This window comes from Sciurus carolinensis, chromosome 6 (assembly GCF_902686445.1).
Source record: "Sciurus carolinensis chromosome 6, mSciCar1.2, whole genome shotgun sequence".
Lineage (NCBI taxonomy): Eukaryota > Metazoa > Chordata > Mammalia > Rodentia > Sciuridae > Sciurus > Sciurus carolinensis.
In genome coordinates, this window is record NC_062218.1 from 51259793 (window position 1) to 51277044 (window position 17252).

Genomic DNA, 17252 nt, shown 5'->3' on the forward strand with positions numbered 1-17252 from the left:
GAAGGAATAAATTGACCACTGGACTATGATCTTCTTTATCATCATAATTAATTGAGAAAGGATAGACCATTGTCAAATTTCTTACACTATCAACTTAAGGAATTCATTCATGCAAATTAATGAGGGTCTTTCTGTGGTTGCTATGAACAGATGACTGATCCACAAATATTCTTCCACATTATACTTGGTTGTTAGGATAATTTATTGTATAAACTTTAATTTTTTAAAAAATTTGCAGCTGCATGAAATAAAAGAAGTTAAGCAGTTGCTTCTTCAGTCCCCCAATGATAGGTAGGTAAGGTCTTTGAGATGAGGCCCTGTGCAGTTTTCTTTTGCTTATGTGATTTACGCTCATGTCAGTGCTTGTCTCTCATTGCAAAAAGTCATCTCCTATAGTGACTAGGACTTTGGATACTGTGCCTGGGGGGCCCAAGGCTTCTATGGTGGTGTTTCAGTTGCTGCTGTGCCTGTTCAGTATCCTGTCCTAAATAAAGCTCAGTAAGTTTAGGAATGAGTCAGCCTATCATACCTTGCATTCGATCGGCAATTTGGACCCACTCACCAGATTTGCAGCATGTGATTGAGTCAAAGATGCTTTCTCCTGGAACTTTAAATCTCAGGCTTGTGGCAATGTTCTAAATGGATTTTTGTTTTTAATTTCCACTGGCAGTATAGCACTCTGACAAAAATATAGAATAGTTCTTGCTCCCTAGACTTTAGAGCTATTTTTGTTTCTGTTTCCAAGCTTTCTTACTAATTCTGTTAGCATGCTGTCTTTCCAATGAATTCCTCTTTACAAGTTAACCAGAGGTGCTTCCTATTTCCTGCAAGCAAAGAATTCTGACTGATAGTTATGAGTAAGGTTAAGTTCTTCAATAAATTTTTATTAGAATGTCTCAATTAGCTGCTACTCTTGTGTAATAAACCACCTCTAAACTTAGTGGTTTGAAACAACAATCACCTTATGTGGTTCACAGTTAAGCAGGTCTGGGTTAGGCTGATCTTCTAGATGATTCTTTTGGTTTCAACTGGATTCTCTTGTGTTTCCATGGTGATAGGCAGGTCAGTTGGGTAATTTTGAATCTAGGAATTGGCTGGCCATCTAGGAAGTCAGTCTGGGCTTGTTCAAATGACAACACTGGGATCTTAAGAAAATGAAGGAAGTATTATGGGTTTAATTGTGTCCCCTCCCCCCCAACCCTTATGTGTTGAAGCCCTAACTCTCAGCACCTCAGAATGTGAGTATATTTGGAGTTAGATCCTTTAAAGAAGTGATGAGATTTAAAAAACAAGCCCATTAGGATGGCCTTATTCCAACCTGATTGGAGAGGAAATTGAGATACATAGAGAGATACTAGGGGCTGCACACATACAGGAAACACCATGTAAGACCTTTGCAAGAAGGCAGTAAGAAGAGATTGATATTTTAAAAAAATAGGTCAGTACCTTGATCTTGGACTCTAGCCTCCAGAACAGTTGGAAAAGAAAATTCTGCTATTTAACACTCCCAGTCTCTAATATTTTGTTATGGCAGCAATAGCAAACTAAGACAGGAAGCATGCAAGGTTTCTTTTGACTTGACCTTGGAATTAGTTCAAGCTCATTATGTGAATCAAGTCACAAGTTCAACCCAGCTGGAAGGTTACTTTACTCATGGGTGTGGAGACAAGGAAGAGAATAATTGTGACCCTCTTTGCAAACAATTTGTCATAGTAATTAGAATGGTAGATAAGCATGCAGAATAGAAATAGATGCTAATGCAGGAAATGCTGTTGGGTACTTTCATCGATAATCAAAATGTTTTCTCCAAAGCATATTTTTATTTGATCAGAGTAAGACAGGCTAGCTCATAATCATCCCATGATCAACACAGTGAAAATATGCCCACCTGTTCCAAGGAGACCCTATTCTTTGTAGTATGAACCAAAATTACCTGAAAAATGACTAAAATGTGGGACAAATGAGTTTTTTTCCCCCTTATAAAACAAGTTATATCATTAGTCCTACAAAATTTGGATTATCATGTCTAATTTGTTTTTTCAGATAAATAATTTTCAAAAAGTCTTGTCATTGACAGAATGGAGTGGTAGGAGAGGTCAGAGGAGGCCCTAAACTTTCTTTTTCATGTATCCCAATCCTTTAAAGTTGGGTCTTTCATTCCCCTTTGTATGCGATCATGATCATGACAGGCTTTACAGAGAAGATGTTCATATATTGATGAATTTGTACTAGCTTCTACAGTGCAGACTACTACCATCTGTTATGTCCTGCCTCGTGCCTCTGGAAATCTTTTTATTTTTTTTCATTTGGTATAATAGATTTAGGCTAAAGTCAGGGACAAAAAGATTACATCTGTCATGCCCTGAAGAAATTTTTAAAAAATTGCATTGCCATGAATGTACGTATGTGCATGTGTGTTTGTGTGAGTGAGTGTTGCTTCAACCAATGCAACATATATTACATTGTATATATGTGTGTGTATATGTGTGTGTGTGTATGTGTGTGTGCACATTTGTATTGGAACTTGAACCCAGAGGCACTTTACCACTGTGCTGCAACTCTAGATCTTTTATATTTTTTATTTTGGGACAGAATCTCACTAAGTTATTGGGACTAGACATAAATTTGTAATCCTCCTACCTTAGCTTCTCAAGTTGCTGGGATTACAGGTGTGTGCTACTGCATCAGGCTTAACCAATATTTTTAAATTATTTATTTAAATTAATTTAGTGGGAAAACTGATTTCTTAATAACACAAACTGTGTATCTCATTCCTTAATAATCCTGTTTTCCTGTTTTAGTTTCTCCCAAATAAAAATTCACACTAATGAAAGCATCAGGAAAGAATATTTACTGAGGAATTTGTAGAGGGGAGCAAAGAGGGCATTTACATCTATCAGTGCTATTTCATTGATTTTGCACATCAAACTCAATGATCTCTGCCTGGTCTTCCAAATCTCCATTCTCACTCTCAGTTACCAAGTATCCCTCTCCCCATCCATGCTCTGTCTTCTTGCTCTTATCTCACATTTTCTAAACATTTTTCTGGGACTCTTGATCACACTTTATTTTTCTTAGTTTGGGCAGTATAGTGCTGTTCACAGTTTTAAATCCAAACTTTGATACTCCTACTCACTAGTTAAAATTGCCTAACATTGAAGATTATTATGTCAAGGCCAGAAGCTTCACCTTTGTTTAACAAATGAAAGTTCCTCCAAAATTTGCTCTTCTTAGAAGACATTAATAGAACATTAAGCCGGACACATTTACTATGAACAAATTTACATAATAAAATTTAAAATAAGAATTTTCTTAAATGGTCTCCATGGGAATGGAGTCATTTTACATTTTATTTTTCATTGTGCAAAGAATTGTTTTGGTGTCTAAACTTGAATTAAAATGATTCCCATGATATTTCATCAACCCTTATTAAGTGGCATCCTGGTAATATTCAACCTGTTCAGTCTTTACTACCCCTCATTATTGTGATGATGGAATGAACTCCACGTTTAGGGAGATGATTGACAGTAGTATTTAGGATTTGAAATCTTTAGTTTACCACTGTTCCCTCCTGAACACTCAGCCAATCACATTGCTCAACATTTATTTAGTGGGAAAATTGATTCATTGGTTCCCTAAATTATTCTGATGTCAAGAATTGTGACCTACAAACATACCAGCTTGTGAACAATATGATCAATAGCTGCTACAGACATAATGTTTTAAAACAAAATATTTTCTTCAAATAATTTTGTTTTGCTTACATTTGAAGGAATTCAAAAGGATATCAATACAACTTGGGATTTCCATTTCACAAATAGCCCTCAACGAGACATCTGTTGTGAAATTTAAGAGCCCATCTATTGTCTACCTTCTATCTTACGTGCAAAAAAAGTATCAGGGTCATCTTGGAAATGGGAAAAAATCATTTACACAAATAAGTGTATACACACACACACACACACACACACACACACACACACAGAGCATAGAATACTGACAAGAAAAGTGATTGGAAGGGTATATTTATTTTGAAACTGATACTGTGTAATTGACCTCATGTTACCCATCTAACTCCATGACTTGGAACTTTAATTACTACATGTTTATCAGAGAGGACTCTGAAAATTAAAGAGGTCATGTGCCTTTAGGCACCTCATCAGGTTATTTGGCTCCAAATGATCTTATGCCAGCCACTGCTGTGGGATCAATTCTGTGCAGGATTGTACCAGTTTCACACAGATGTGACCTGCAGGCACTTTGCACAGGACTTGCCATCTGCCTCTCCCTGTTCCAGTTTCCTCTGTGATGCTGCAGTGCAGCGTTCTTTGGGGTGGTGATCATTGTGGAAACTGCTTTGGGTTCACATGGACAACTCAGAAGTTCAGGGAGTTTAAATCTTAGAGGGTGACTCTTTGGCAGGTGGTGAATGCATACTTCCCTTTTTAGTCCCTCTTCCCTTCAAGTTGTCCTGGTACATTTCACAGGGTCCCTCAGGGGGTTCTGTGGAATGGATTGACCTCCTGACAGAAACCATCACCTTAATGCATCTTTTTGGTTTTCTATTTTTTTTTTCTGTTCCTCATTCCTGTTCCCTGGATCATACCTCCTAAATTCTTCATGTAACACTCTTTTCGAGGAAACCCATGCTAAGGTATTAACCAAAAGAGTAGGTAATATTGTGGCAATAAGACTACTGTAAACTCAAAAGCTGTGTTTCCATGCAAGTGTATTAAGTACATTGGGCAATGGTCCTACATTCTTTGAAATATCAGAAAAGACTTAGTTTCCCATATTTTCCCAAACACTAAAAAAAATCCATAAGTGCATTGGAAAATAAGAAAATTAAAAGAATTTTTAGAAGATTGAAGAATTGATACTAGATTGCAAGGGGTTCAAGAGCCGAGAAAGCCATGTCCCAAGGTAACTCTCCAGCCTAGTGAAATCTTTCAGTGCTATCCCCCTGTTCTAGATTTAAGCACCCTCATCTCTTTTTGGTTTCACCAGGTTGCTCGTAAGTCTGTTTTGCTCTCGTCCTCCTACCATTCCTCCTGCACTTCCTCCCCCCGCCCCCATCTCAAGGCTCTTGCAGCTATTGTTCTGTCTTGGATTCTCCTTACCTCTTTCTGTCCCTGGCGGTTCCTTCTCATCCTGCAGATCTCACTTTAAAATGCTTCCTTCTCAGGGCAACCTTCTGATCTTTTCATCTAGATTTGCCCTCTCCTGCTCACCTCCCATCACCCTCCACTCCACCTCTCTGTTACTTTCTTCACAGCACTTATCAAATATGTTACAGTCTTCATTTTTATTTGTTTCTGTATTAATGGCTGTTTCCCTTAGATTTGTAGCCATATGATGTGGGGACCTGGTCTTGGGTCTTTACTGCTCTACCACAATCTATCAGCACAATTAGTAATATAAGATCAAAGAACGACCTTTTCTTAGGACTGTTAGTTCAGCCATCAAGCATTGGCCAGCTGAGATGCTAGATATTGGGAAACTAAAGAGGAACAAGATAGGACCCTGTCTTCTAGTGTGGAATGAAGGAGAACTTTTGTTTCCCATTTTCTGTTTGATCATTTGAACTACATATTTTATCTTTATAGCTAGACTGTAAGTACTCTGAGTACAGATCTCAGTCATTTTTGCATCTCTATAAAGATTAAAATATGCAATGCAAATAAAATATTTTCCAAAGCACTTAAAAGGTTTTAAGGGAACATTATACATATCATAAATTATTATTTTTTATTGTTCAGTAAAGTCTAAAGAGAGAAAGAAAAAGAAATGCTGATTTTGGAATTCAAGTTCTGCATTGCTTCTTCTTATTTACTTATTTATTTCCTGGAACTTTAGAATAATTTAATGACAATCATTTCTTTATATGTCTATAAGAAGGTAAAAATTAATCTGATGCAATTCCAACACCCTAAGAACTGAAAGTTCACAAACCGTAGCATGTTTGTCTATTTGAATATTGAGCTTGTTATTTCGTAACTTCAGCATGAGGTCACACAAATTAATTAAAAACATTCAACAGCAATCTTTTCATTGTGATGTTTGGGGAGAAGGCAATTGTGTACCAGTTTCACTGATGTGAGCCAGGATGCCTGGAAACATTATGCACCTGTAATTTTATTAATTATTAATGAAGACCAATATAAATAATGCATTTCCTATTATGTTTACAGAGCCAGTGGGGCTCAGTATAGCTTGGGAGAATATCACAGCCTAAGATAAAGAAAACTCCAGCTGCTCATAACCCTGTAGTGTGCCATGAAATGATCTGGCTACTACTATTTATTTACAAAAATGTGTGGGATAATTCTTAATAAGTACAGTTTGGTGATGATGAAGTGACCAATTGAGATAAACATTTCTGTGAGGTGAGACTTGCTGCCTTTTCAGGGGGAATATCCCCACATGTATTGGAGTCATATGATTTATAAGTATAAAGAAAATTGAGGAAAATAATATATGTATATGTGTATGTGTAGAGCTAGAATTTGAAATGGAAAAAAACCCCACTGTGGAGTATAATTTTAAAGTATAAATAATGAAAAGCAATTCTAGAAAATTTAATATGTATTGTCTAAACTAGAATTCCTATTTGGAAGACTAACAAAAGGGCATTTGAATCGAAAGAACCTGAATGCAACCTGAAAATTGAAAATAAGGAAAAGAATTTTGTTTTCTCTTCACTCCCTCTATGTCCTTTGCACCTGATTTTACTCACTTCCAGCACCTTAGCCCAGATGTCAGTGAATATACATGAAGAACTTGGGAAAAACTTTAAAAAACCTTCCACCAAACCCTCTTCCCGGGAGCTCCATGCCTTCACCTGCCTCTAAACATTCTGAGTGGATACCATGGCTCCTCACACTCGGTCCACTGCAGCCTGGACCCATCACTTGCCCTGGCAAGCCTGCTCCTCACTGCCATCACCATTCTGCCACTATCCCCAGTTAAGCCCCCAGCCACCCTCTTTACCCTCTTCCCTTTACTCATAGCTGGCTGTTCAATGAATCCTCTTGCTTCTACTCAGAAGTGTTTTTTGAATCCAAGCCTCTCCACTCCGCCTGCCTTCCCATTTACTGCAGACTCTCAAAAGCAGGGTGCTCAGGTCTTCGCTTGTCCACCTGTCTAAATCGCTCTCCTTCTTCTGTCCTGCCGCAGCAGCAGCCTCTACTCTGTAGGCTGCAGGCAGGTGAAGCCCAGGTTCCTCATCATGCCAGGCGAGGCCCCTCCCAGGTCCAACCACACCTCTCTGGCCACTTCCACTCACGCTTCCTGAAGTCCAGCTCCTTAGAACTCTTAGCCATGCTCCAGTATGGCAGGCCCCTCAGCACCCCCTTTTTTGTATGTGCAGCTCCCTCTGCGTGGAGTTCCTCCATTGTTCCCTCCTTACATGCTTCTTGAAGCTGCCTCTGAAAGGATGACAATCTTGGGCGCTGGTTAGAAGTGTGGGGCATGAAGATAGATGGCGGAGTCCTCCATACCCTGGCAATGGCATCTTGGGCAAGTGCTGGACTTCTTTTTTCTTGGTTCCCATGTACATAAGTAGGAAAGATGAATAATGATATCTACGTGATAAGGTTGGTATGAGGCTTAAATGGTAAAATATATGTAAGCCTCCTTATCATGTCATAAAATGCCCTTCACAAGCAGATCTCAACATCCCTTTCTAGCACACAACAAATATATAATAACTATTGATTTCTATGACCAAAATTTCCCAAGGCAACATTAGTTCCCCCACTGGGATCTCTAAAGATGAAGACTCTGGTATCTGAAAAATTTGATCATTTGGAAGGGTGTCCTGAATTCCTGGGAAAGTGCTAGGGATGACTTCATAGGACAAGGAAAATCTTCTACCATTTGCGAAACAAGTCTGCTCTAACTAAAATGCAAAATTCTTATTTTTTTGTTCCTGTTGCTCCTTTACCCTTTCTTAGCCACTGGATAAGAACTCATCATCTCCCTTGGTGTTCTCTTCCCTCTGGAGTAATAGACATTCTTTCTCTTAGTTGCCAAAGTCTCACAGCTCAGTGGGGTTCCAGTCTAATACATGATTAAAATCCAAAGTTACTTTAGTGTTGTATCTTTTCCTTCTTCCAACTTGCCTGCATCAAGCTGGAAGTGCAGCAATAAAAGTGAGTGTAGTGATAACCAACGATGTGTAAATAAAATTCAGCCCCACTTCTTGAGGATCTGACCATCTTTTGGGGAGACATGGTAGATTGGATTTTGGTGTGACAAGAACTGTAATAGATGTATGCTTCAGGACATGGCAAAGCTGAGATCTGAGGAAAGGTGCTGAGATTTAGCTAGGACATAAGGCAGGCTGCCTGTAAGAGATGAAGCATAACCAAAGCTGAGTCTTGCAGGCCTGACAGTTCGATTCCAGATTGAAGAAGCAGTGTGTACAGGGCAGGGAGAGGTCGCAAACCTAAGTGTCATTTTATCAAAGAAATGGATTTTGTTGTAGAGTCTTAGGGAATTTCTTTGTTCACTCATGATAAGAAAATGTATATATTAGTCAGATTTCTATCACTGTGACAAAATAACTGAGAAAATCAGCATAAAAGATGGAAAGGTTTATTTTGGTTTCATAAGTTTCAGTCCATGGTCCTTTGGGCCTGTGGTAGCATCATGGTGCAAGTGTGTGGCACAGAAAGACTGTTCACCTCTTGGCAACTGGGAAGCAAACGGAACAAGAGAGGAAGGGATTGAGATCCCAATATCACCCTCAAGAGCATGTCCCCACTGACTTTACTTCATTCTACTAGATCCTGTCTCCGAAGCTTCCACCACCACCCAGTAGCACCACAGACTGAAAATCACACCTTTAGCATGTAGGTCTTTCAGGGATTTTAAGACTCAAACCATAAAAATATGTGTGACAACAAAATCCTAAGAATGGGATATAGTTTAGATATATGTTAGATTATGATATTAGATTAGGTATGTATTAGATTGTGGTTTGATTCTTTGGGGGAGGGGTTTCCACCACTTACTAGCTGTATGATTGGGGCAGATTGCTTAACCTCTTTGAGCCTAGTTTCTTTGCCTAAAATGGGGAGATTATTACCCACCTCAAGGGCTATACATTTCAATGAGGAAATGTGTATGTCAAGTCCTTTGTACTAAGCCTGGCCCTTAGTTTGGGCTTAATAGTTGTTCTGGTTTGAATATGAGGTGTCCTCCAAAAGCTCATGTGAGAGACAAAGCAAAGAATGTTCATAGGCAAAATGATTAGATTATGAGAACTGTAACCTGATCAGTGGATTAATAATTTGAATTGAATAATTTGAATTCCTGCAAGCAGGAAAGGTAAGCCTGGAGGACCTGGACACTGGGGGCATGCAGTGGGGTTTATATTTTGTCCCTGGTGAGCAGAGCTTCTCTCTCTCTGCTTCCTTGCTGTCATGAACTGAGCAACTCTCCTCCACCTTGACCTTCCACCATGATACTCTCCCTCATCTCATGCCCAGAGGTATGGAATTTGATGACCATGAACTGCATCTCTGAAACTGTGGGCAAAAATCTTTTCCTCCTCTAAGTTGCTCTTGTTGTGTCTTTTGGTCACAGACAGAAAAAGCTGGCTGAGAGAATAATTGTTAGTTTACTTACTGATACCATCTCCCACCTACTCCCTGCTTTTATTTTTTATCTGAGATAGTCAGGAGGAGCAAATTCTGTAAAGGCAAAAACAGGAATAGTATTGCAATTTAGATAGGAGAGTGTGAGTCAGAATTAGCATGTTGGTGGTGGGAATGGGGAGAAAAACCATACAGAGGCAAATAACGTCCTAAAGAAATGGACTCACTGTGTCTGTTGTCATTATTAATTTTCAATTACATTCTATTTGCCTGCTCACTGATTGTGTTTGCTTGGGTTGGCTTAAGGGCCTGTTATCATTTTCATGGTATTTTGAATGTAGCTTTGTACAAACTGAGATTTTCAAATTGAAGCTATTTTTATCCAAAACTTTTGTTTTGTTCTACATTAAAATGAGCTACCACCTGGGAGATTATAACCTAGAGGCATCATTACTTTATTAATTGAGTCAATAATTATTGGACCAAAGTTATCTCAGAAGAATACATGGTATGTGATTCTTAATTGCATTTGATTTCTAACAGATTATTTTCATTTAACTAAAATAGTTTTTTTATTTATTTGAAATGTTCTGCCTGGAAATAGTGTGGGGTGTGAATCCAATCTGTTTTCAAGAGATCTTCAGAAGAAATGTAGTGGAAACAGCACAAGACCAGGAATCAGAAACCCTGTTTTCTGGCCCTGTCATGAAAAGGTGCTCAACTGGGCAAGGAAATTTGCTTTTCTGATAAATAAATATGGTAAACTAGATGTGGTACCTAATATGGTGAAATAATTGCCAATGCATTTCCTTTTTTACTACCTCGTATTTCTTCGTTACCTCATTATTTTCATCTGCTCAAACCATCAATCCCCAACTGGTTGCCAAAGGTTAAAGTGGATATTTTAGCAGAAACAAAACTCTATTTCCATCCCTATCTGCATCCATTAGGACCCCAAAATGAAATTGACATAAGATAGGAAAAGGAAAGACACAGGAATGAATCTGACATATTTCCCTATGTACATAAAAGAACACACTGCAGTGAATCTCATCATCCTGTACATCCATAAGAAATTAATTTAAAAAACCTATGAGTAAATGGCAGAAAGACCAATAGAAAGAAGGGAGCAGGCAGGCAGAGAGGGAAGGGGAAGGAGAGGTTCTGGGGTCTGAATTAGAACAAGATACATTCCATGCTTGTATGATTATGTCAAAATGGATTCAACTGTCATGTACAACTAACAAGAACCAATTTAAAAAAAAAAACCACATAAACATGGGAAAAACTTACAAACTTTCATGTAGAGTGAGTACCCTTATAGGGACATCTTGACCCAATGAAGCAGTTAGAGTCAAATACTTACTGAATTGGACAAAGAATAATAACTTGTGACAAAGGGACTGCCTGATGTGAGAGGCTTGAAAGGGAAGAGCTATTTTAACAAGGTTGTACAGAATTCTTTTGGTCTCAACTTCTTCTCTTTGAGGATAAGAATATCATTCTTTTTGATACAGAGAAGATATTTTTTTTCACATGGGAATTATGTCTCCTGCTTTTACGAAACAGAAAAGAGGTCAAGATAATCTCTCACCACTATTTTTTAAGTGCCTTTAACTCAAAATAGTCAATTTGTCAGTCAGAGTAGCCTACTTTGGGGTGGCACATTCTTAACTCCATCAATATAAAATAATTTTATGAGTGGGAGAGTGCTGTACTCCTAGGAATATGTGAACCTAAGATGCTATCAATTTTTTTTTGGACCTGTTTCTATTGTACAAGTAGAATTTCTACTAGTGACTTTGATGTAGAAACTGATTATTCTTTGTGAAAACTCTTTCACATGAAATGTATTATTTTAAAAGTCATAAATATTTACCAGTATTGCTCATATTTATTAATGACAACTGCAGTGTTTGATGACAGAGTCACTTGATGCAGGACAATGTTTGGAGATAATTATTTGCCTGTAACCTGTCGCTGAGTTTGTTCAGCAAAGGGAACCATTCTTGGTACACAGAAAAGAGTCAATCACTAATGTGAATTGAATGCAAAAATAAGGAAGTGTTTGCTTCCAAGTTGATTGCTTTAGTTGTGATTTGAATTTATTACACCTAGGTAAGTGAACATATAGTAATCCATATGGAAATTTAAGACCTTGTCTATGCAATGAGACACTGGACTGGGAGATGGAAATATTTTGCAATCCATTCTGTATTTATATCACACAAAAAATGTTTTCACCAAATGTCTAGAAATATAGTCTTCTTGTAAGATTTAGCACATACAGCGTTGTCCCCACCCAAATCTATGCTTTCTACATATATTTTCAGGCTAGAAACTTAAGCAAAGAAGAGGAGAGCTTCTTAACTAACAATGGTGACTGAGAAATTTGTGGCTTTTTAAATAATCATGAATGACTCACTCATTAAAAAATCTTCCTTGTTTACTTTTACCAAATGCCGCAGGAGCTTGAGACATGACACTGAGTTAATTATGGGTGCAGGACATTCTAAAATAACATTGAGTTGAGGACAGGTTGACATTTTCAGTAATGTCATGGGTCAGAAAGGTAAGCTAATTTGGACTCATATAAATCCAGAAAGCAGTTTTACATTTTACACAGTCAAAGGAAGAAAACAATCCCTAGTCACATCGAACCACTGCACTGGAAGGAACTTAAAGGTTGTCTGCTTTAAGCTGCAGCACCTCTGGTCAGGTTAGTTGGATCTGGAACTTAGAGACTGATTGACTTGGATAGGATCTGGGTTAGTTACAGAAGCCAAGGACCAACCAAGGCATTTTGAGTCAACCAGTTCCTGTGTCAGATGAAATGTCCTCAGTGGCCAACTCCCTATGTTCAAGGCACATGGCCATAGGGAGTTATGAAATAGCCCTCTAGATCTTTTATGGCACCCCTTTTAAAGTTTGCATAGCGTTTCTTTTTTATACTTTAAAAAGGATACATGAATACACACATGTTGCACAAGAGAGCATGGATACACACACACACACACACACACACACACACACAATGACTTACACAGAAAAAGACATGGAAAGAGGAAGAAATCTGCTTTGTCTGCCATCTGTTACTCAGTGGCTACATGCTCAAGGATAAAATACTTAAAGGGCTGAATAACTTCTTTTTGCCCCCTAGACCCCTCTCCACCTATTGTCATCCACTTTCTGTTCCAGGCTGTGGCCTTTTTAGACTGCTTGAGAGGGTTCCCAGTCTTCTGGATTCCCTCTGGGTTTATCAAATACTGAGCCCCTGCAGAAGATGGGAGAAAGCAATAATGGAGCTTTGAGTATACCACCCCAGACCTCCTCTATGAGGTCACTCTGGGCTGACTTTGTCCCTCAACTGAAGGTCATAACTCCCCTTAGGTAGACCATGTTGACCTTTTAAGCAATTATACACTGTAAAAAATGGATGAATAACAAGATGGATCAAAGACTGTGGACTTAGAAGAAACTATGCAATTTCTAGAAGAAAACATAAGGTCAACACTCCAGCTTTTAAGAATAGGCAACGATTTTGTCAGTAGGACCCTAAAAGCTCAGGGAAGAGTGCCAAGAGTTAATAAATGGGATGGTATCAAATTAAAAAGCTTTTGCACAGCGAAGGAAACAATTAGGAATGTGAAGAAAGAACCCATAGAATGGAAAAATATCTTCGCTAGCTACTCTTCTGATAGAGGATTAATATTGAGAATATATAGAGTTCAAAAATCTTTACACCAAAAAAATCAAATAACCCAATTAATAAATAGGAAAATGAATTAAATAGACACATTTCAAACAAAGAAACACAAATGGCTAACAAACACATGAAAAAAAATGTTCAACATCATTAACAATTAGGGAATTGCAAATCAATACTACACTGAGATTTTATCTCACCCCAGTCAGAATGACAGTCATCAAAAATACAAACAATAAAAAATGCTAGAGAGGATGTGGAGAAAAAGGAACACTTTTTGACTGTTGGTGGGACTGTAGATTAGTACAACCACTATGGAAATCAGTATGGAGGCTCCTCAAAAGATTATGACCCAGAGATACCACTCCTTGATATTCATCCTGAAGAATTAAAATCATCATACTACAGTGATACATGCATACTCATATTTATAGTAGCACAATTCACAATAACCAAACTGTGGAACCAGCCTAAGTGTCCATCAATGGATGAAAGGATAAAGAAAATTTGGTATATATATGTATATATACATAACGGGGTATTATTCAGCTATAAGAAAAAATGAAATTATATCATTTGCAGGAAAATGGATAGAACGACAGACCCTCATGTTAAGCAAAATAAGTTAAGCTCAGAAAGTCAAGCGTGGTGTGTTTTCTCTAATATGTGGAAACCAGAGAGGAAAAAGGAAAACAAAGGTGGAGGTAGGTCTCCTAAAAATAAAAGGGAGATCATTAGAAGAAAAGGACCAAGTGGTGAGAAGAAGGATGAAAACGCTGAAAGAGTGATATTTGTCAAATTATATTGTTATATCATGTGCATGTATGAATATGTAACAACAATATATACATCCATAATGCACCAATAAAAATGTGGACAAAAATGGATGAGTAAGCTTAAAGGCATTACTATTTCTAAAAAGTTCCTGGATATAAGCCATGTCTGTTTTAACTTGAGGATTTAACTTGTCTGTTTTAACTTGAGCACAAAAGGGATTGAAATCCAGAAAATATGCCCAGAGTCCTAAGAATGACTTTCGATACGATAATTAGTCATGAAGATTGTTATCACATTGCCAGATCAGGGATGCCTGACTATCATGTACTTCTTATACTCTGTATATTGCTACATGTAAGAAAGCATTGATTTGGAAATGAAAACATAATTAACATAAAATTAGTAAGTGAAAAATAATCCAATGTTAAAAATAAAGAACAATATTTGAAAGGTACTGGGAATGGAACCCAGGGCCTTGGGCAGGCAAGCATTCTACCTCTGAGCCGCACTGCCAGTCCCCAAGCAGACCACTTTACATGACTCTCTCTGCTGAACCCCTTGCCCCAGCCTCCATGGTGCCTCCAACCTTAGAAGCTAAGGGTTTACCTTCAATAAACAGTCTCTTTATTTAGTTTTAAAAAAATGTTTAAACTTGTTTTAATTAGTTATGCACTTGGATACATCATATATATTGGAGTTTAAGTTCTCATTTTCTAGCTATACATGATGTAGAATTCCATTGGTCGTTATCTATGTATGCGGGGTAATAATGTCTGATTCATTCTATTTAGCCTTTTTTGAATTGCTTTAAATTTGCTGTGTCATCTATTTCCTGCTAGCACCCTGACTGGTATATTTGACAGATTACCATCAGGAAGGACTCTAAAGTCATGTCTCAGTTCATCTTGAAAGGAGGTCACGGTTGGTCTGTGATGACTGCCATGAACTTAGGAAGAGAGAGAGGAGCAAGGGTGTCTAGAATTAGCTATTCAGAAGTCTCCTCAAGCTCTTGACATTCTATGATTCCATGTGTAAGAAACCAAAGGAAGCCTATTACATTTTGGGCTTCTGTATCACTATGGGAGTCTGGACAGGGATGATAAAATAATTGTGGTCCAAAGAAAGACACCAGCATGGTGTGCTGATGAAAACCAGCAGCGATTCCACACAGACAGTGCCTTTCAACTCATACCTTTCAAATACTGTTCTTTATTTGTAGCATTAGATTATTTTTCACCAAATTCTATTTTTATGTTAATTATATCTTTAATTCTAAATCAATACTTTCTTATATATAGCAATATACACAGTGTAAGAAGTACACAGCAGTCAGGCTTCCCTATCTGGCAAAGTGACAAAAACCTACCCTAATAATCATGGTATGGAAAATCATTCCTAGGGCTCTGGGCTTTGTTTTTGGATTTCAGTCTTTTTTATGTTTTTACCTAACCGTCAAGTTAAAATAGAAATGGCTTATATTCATGAACTTTTTAGAAATAGTTAATGCCTTTGAGCTTACTTATCAATTTTCTATTGTGTTTGATTGTTAAAAAGACCAAACATGCCTATGTGAGCCTTCACTATGGTGAGTCTTATAGGGTAATTTGGGGTCATCTTTCTCCTGGTCAGGATTTTGTCTGGTGTTGTTTTCAAATAGAATCAATAACCAGAACTGTGCATGATCCATAGTGCGAACAATGACTTTACAGAAGGTTTTTGTGTTAGGAAGTTACCTCCATTCTTGTCAAGCTCTTTGTTTGTGCAGGATTTGATCATTTGACCATGTCAGTAGTTGACAGAATTTGACAGCTGGAACAGCTCACTTTTTCTCTTTTTTCAAGATATTCTGTTAAGGGCCTTATATCATTGTTCTCACAAAGCAGTGATCCAAAGAAGCTGCTGCTTTTGCCTATATGAAAACTAAACTGACCAGCTACCGGGTAAAGTCATTTTATTTGGCTATAGGAGAATAATAGTAAAGTCAAGTTTCATTGCCTTTGGTTTTCAGATTTCTCCTACACATGGTGGGTTATGTTATCCTTGGGCTATGAAGTTCACAGTGAAAGTATTTTCTTCCTGTTTTACAAGTGAGAAATCAGAGGCAGAAAATATTTATTAATAAGGCAGCACTGGAACCCTGGTCAATTAATTCATAACTAGCCTGTAATTTTTGTTTTAATGAAATGTTCAGATTTAACCTCAATTATGCTAAGTAATTGAATTGTAGGAGAGCATATTCCAGCCTTATCTAGGTCTTAAGAATGGCTCATGGTTGAAGATGAGGCTCTCTCCACCTCTATGTTCAGTCCTATACACACATGTGGTCTGATACTTGGAGACAAGGCACAGATCATTAGATAGGTATGAGATTTTTCATTGCTCAGTAATCCCCTCCTAGGCTTATCTGCCCATTTCTTACCCTTCAGGAAAGACTGAATATCTGGATATTTCTCCACATGAATCTTGTTTTCAACTCTCAGAACATATGTGTCAGAGCACCACAAAGGAAGGAAAAGTAGAGGTTCATACAGTTAACGTTGGCACTTCCCAGCCTCTTTCTTCCAATGAGCAAAACTTGCTTGGCTGCATGTCAGTGTCTTCACTTTGCACTACACCCAGGGTCCCTTCTGGGAGGCCAAAGGGATCGCATCACATCTGGAAAATCTGGATGAATTATACTTGCAAGCAATAAGAAGGGCTGCACTTGCTGATATGGAATATCATAGGTTAACCCTTTTTTAATAAACTGGATTTTAAAATATTAACAGAGTTAGAATTTAATCACCAGATGATTGTGCTGTGTTATAGTTGGGCAGCTAACAAAGGAGCAGAGTTGGGGAATGGCTTCAATGGCAGGTATGTTTGTGATCTTTTGATTACTGTAACAAAACCTAAGTTTATTAACTTCGAGAGAGGATTTACTTTGGCTTATGGTTTTAGAGATTCCAGTTCACGCTCAATTGGCCCTGTTGTTTTCAGGCCTGTGATGAGGCAGCACATCATGGCAGGAACATATTTGTGTAGCAAAATTGCTCACCTAATGATCAGAAAGCTAAAGAGAGAGAGAGGAAGAGAGGCTGCCCAGTCCATGGTCCCCTTTGAGAAAACACCCTGGGACCTGAAGATCTCTCACGAGGTCCCACATCCTAAAGTTCCAATACCTCCCC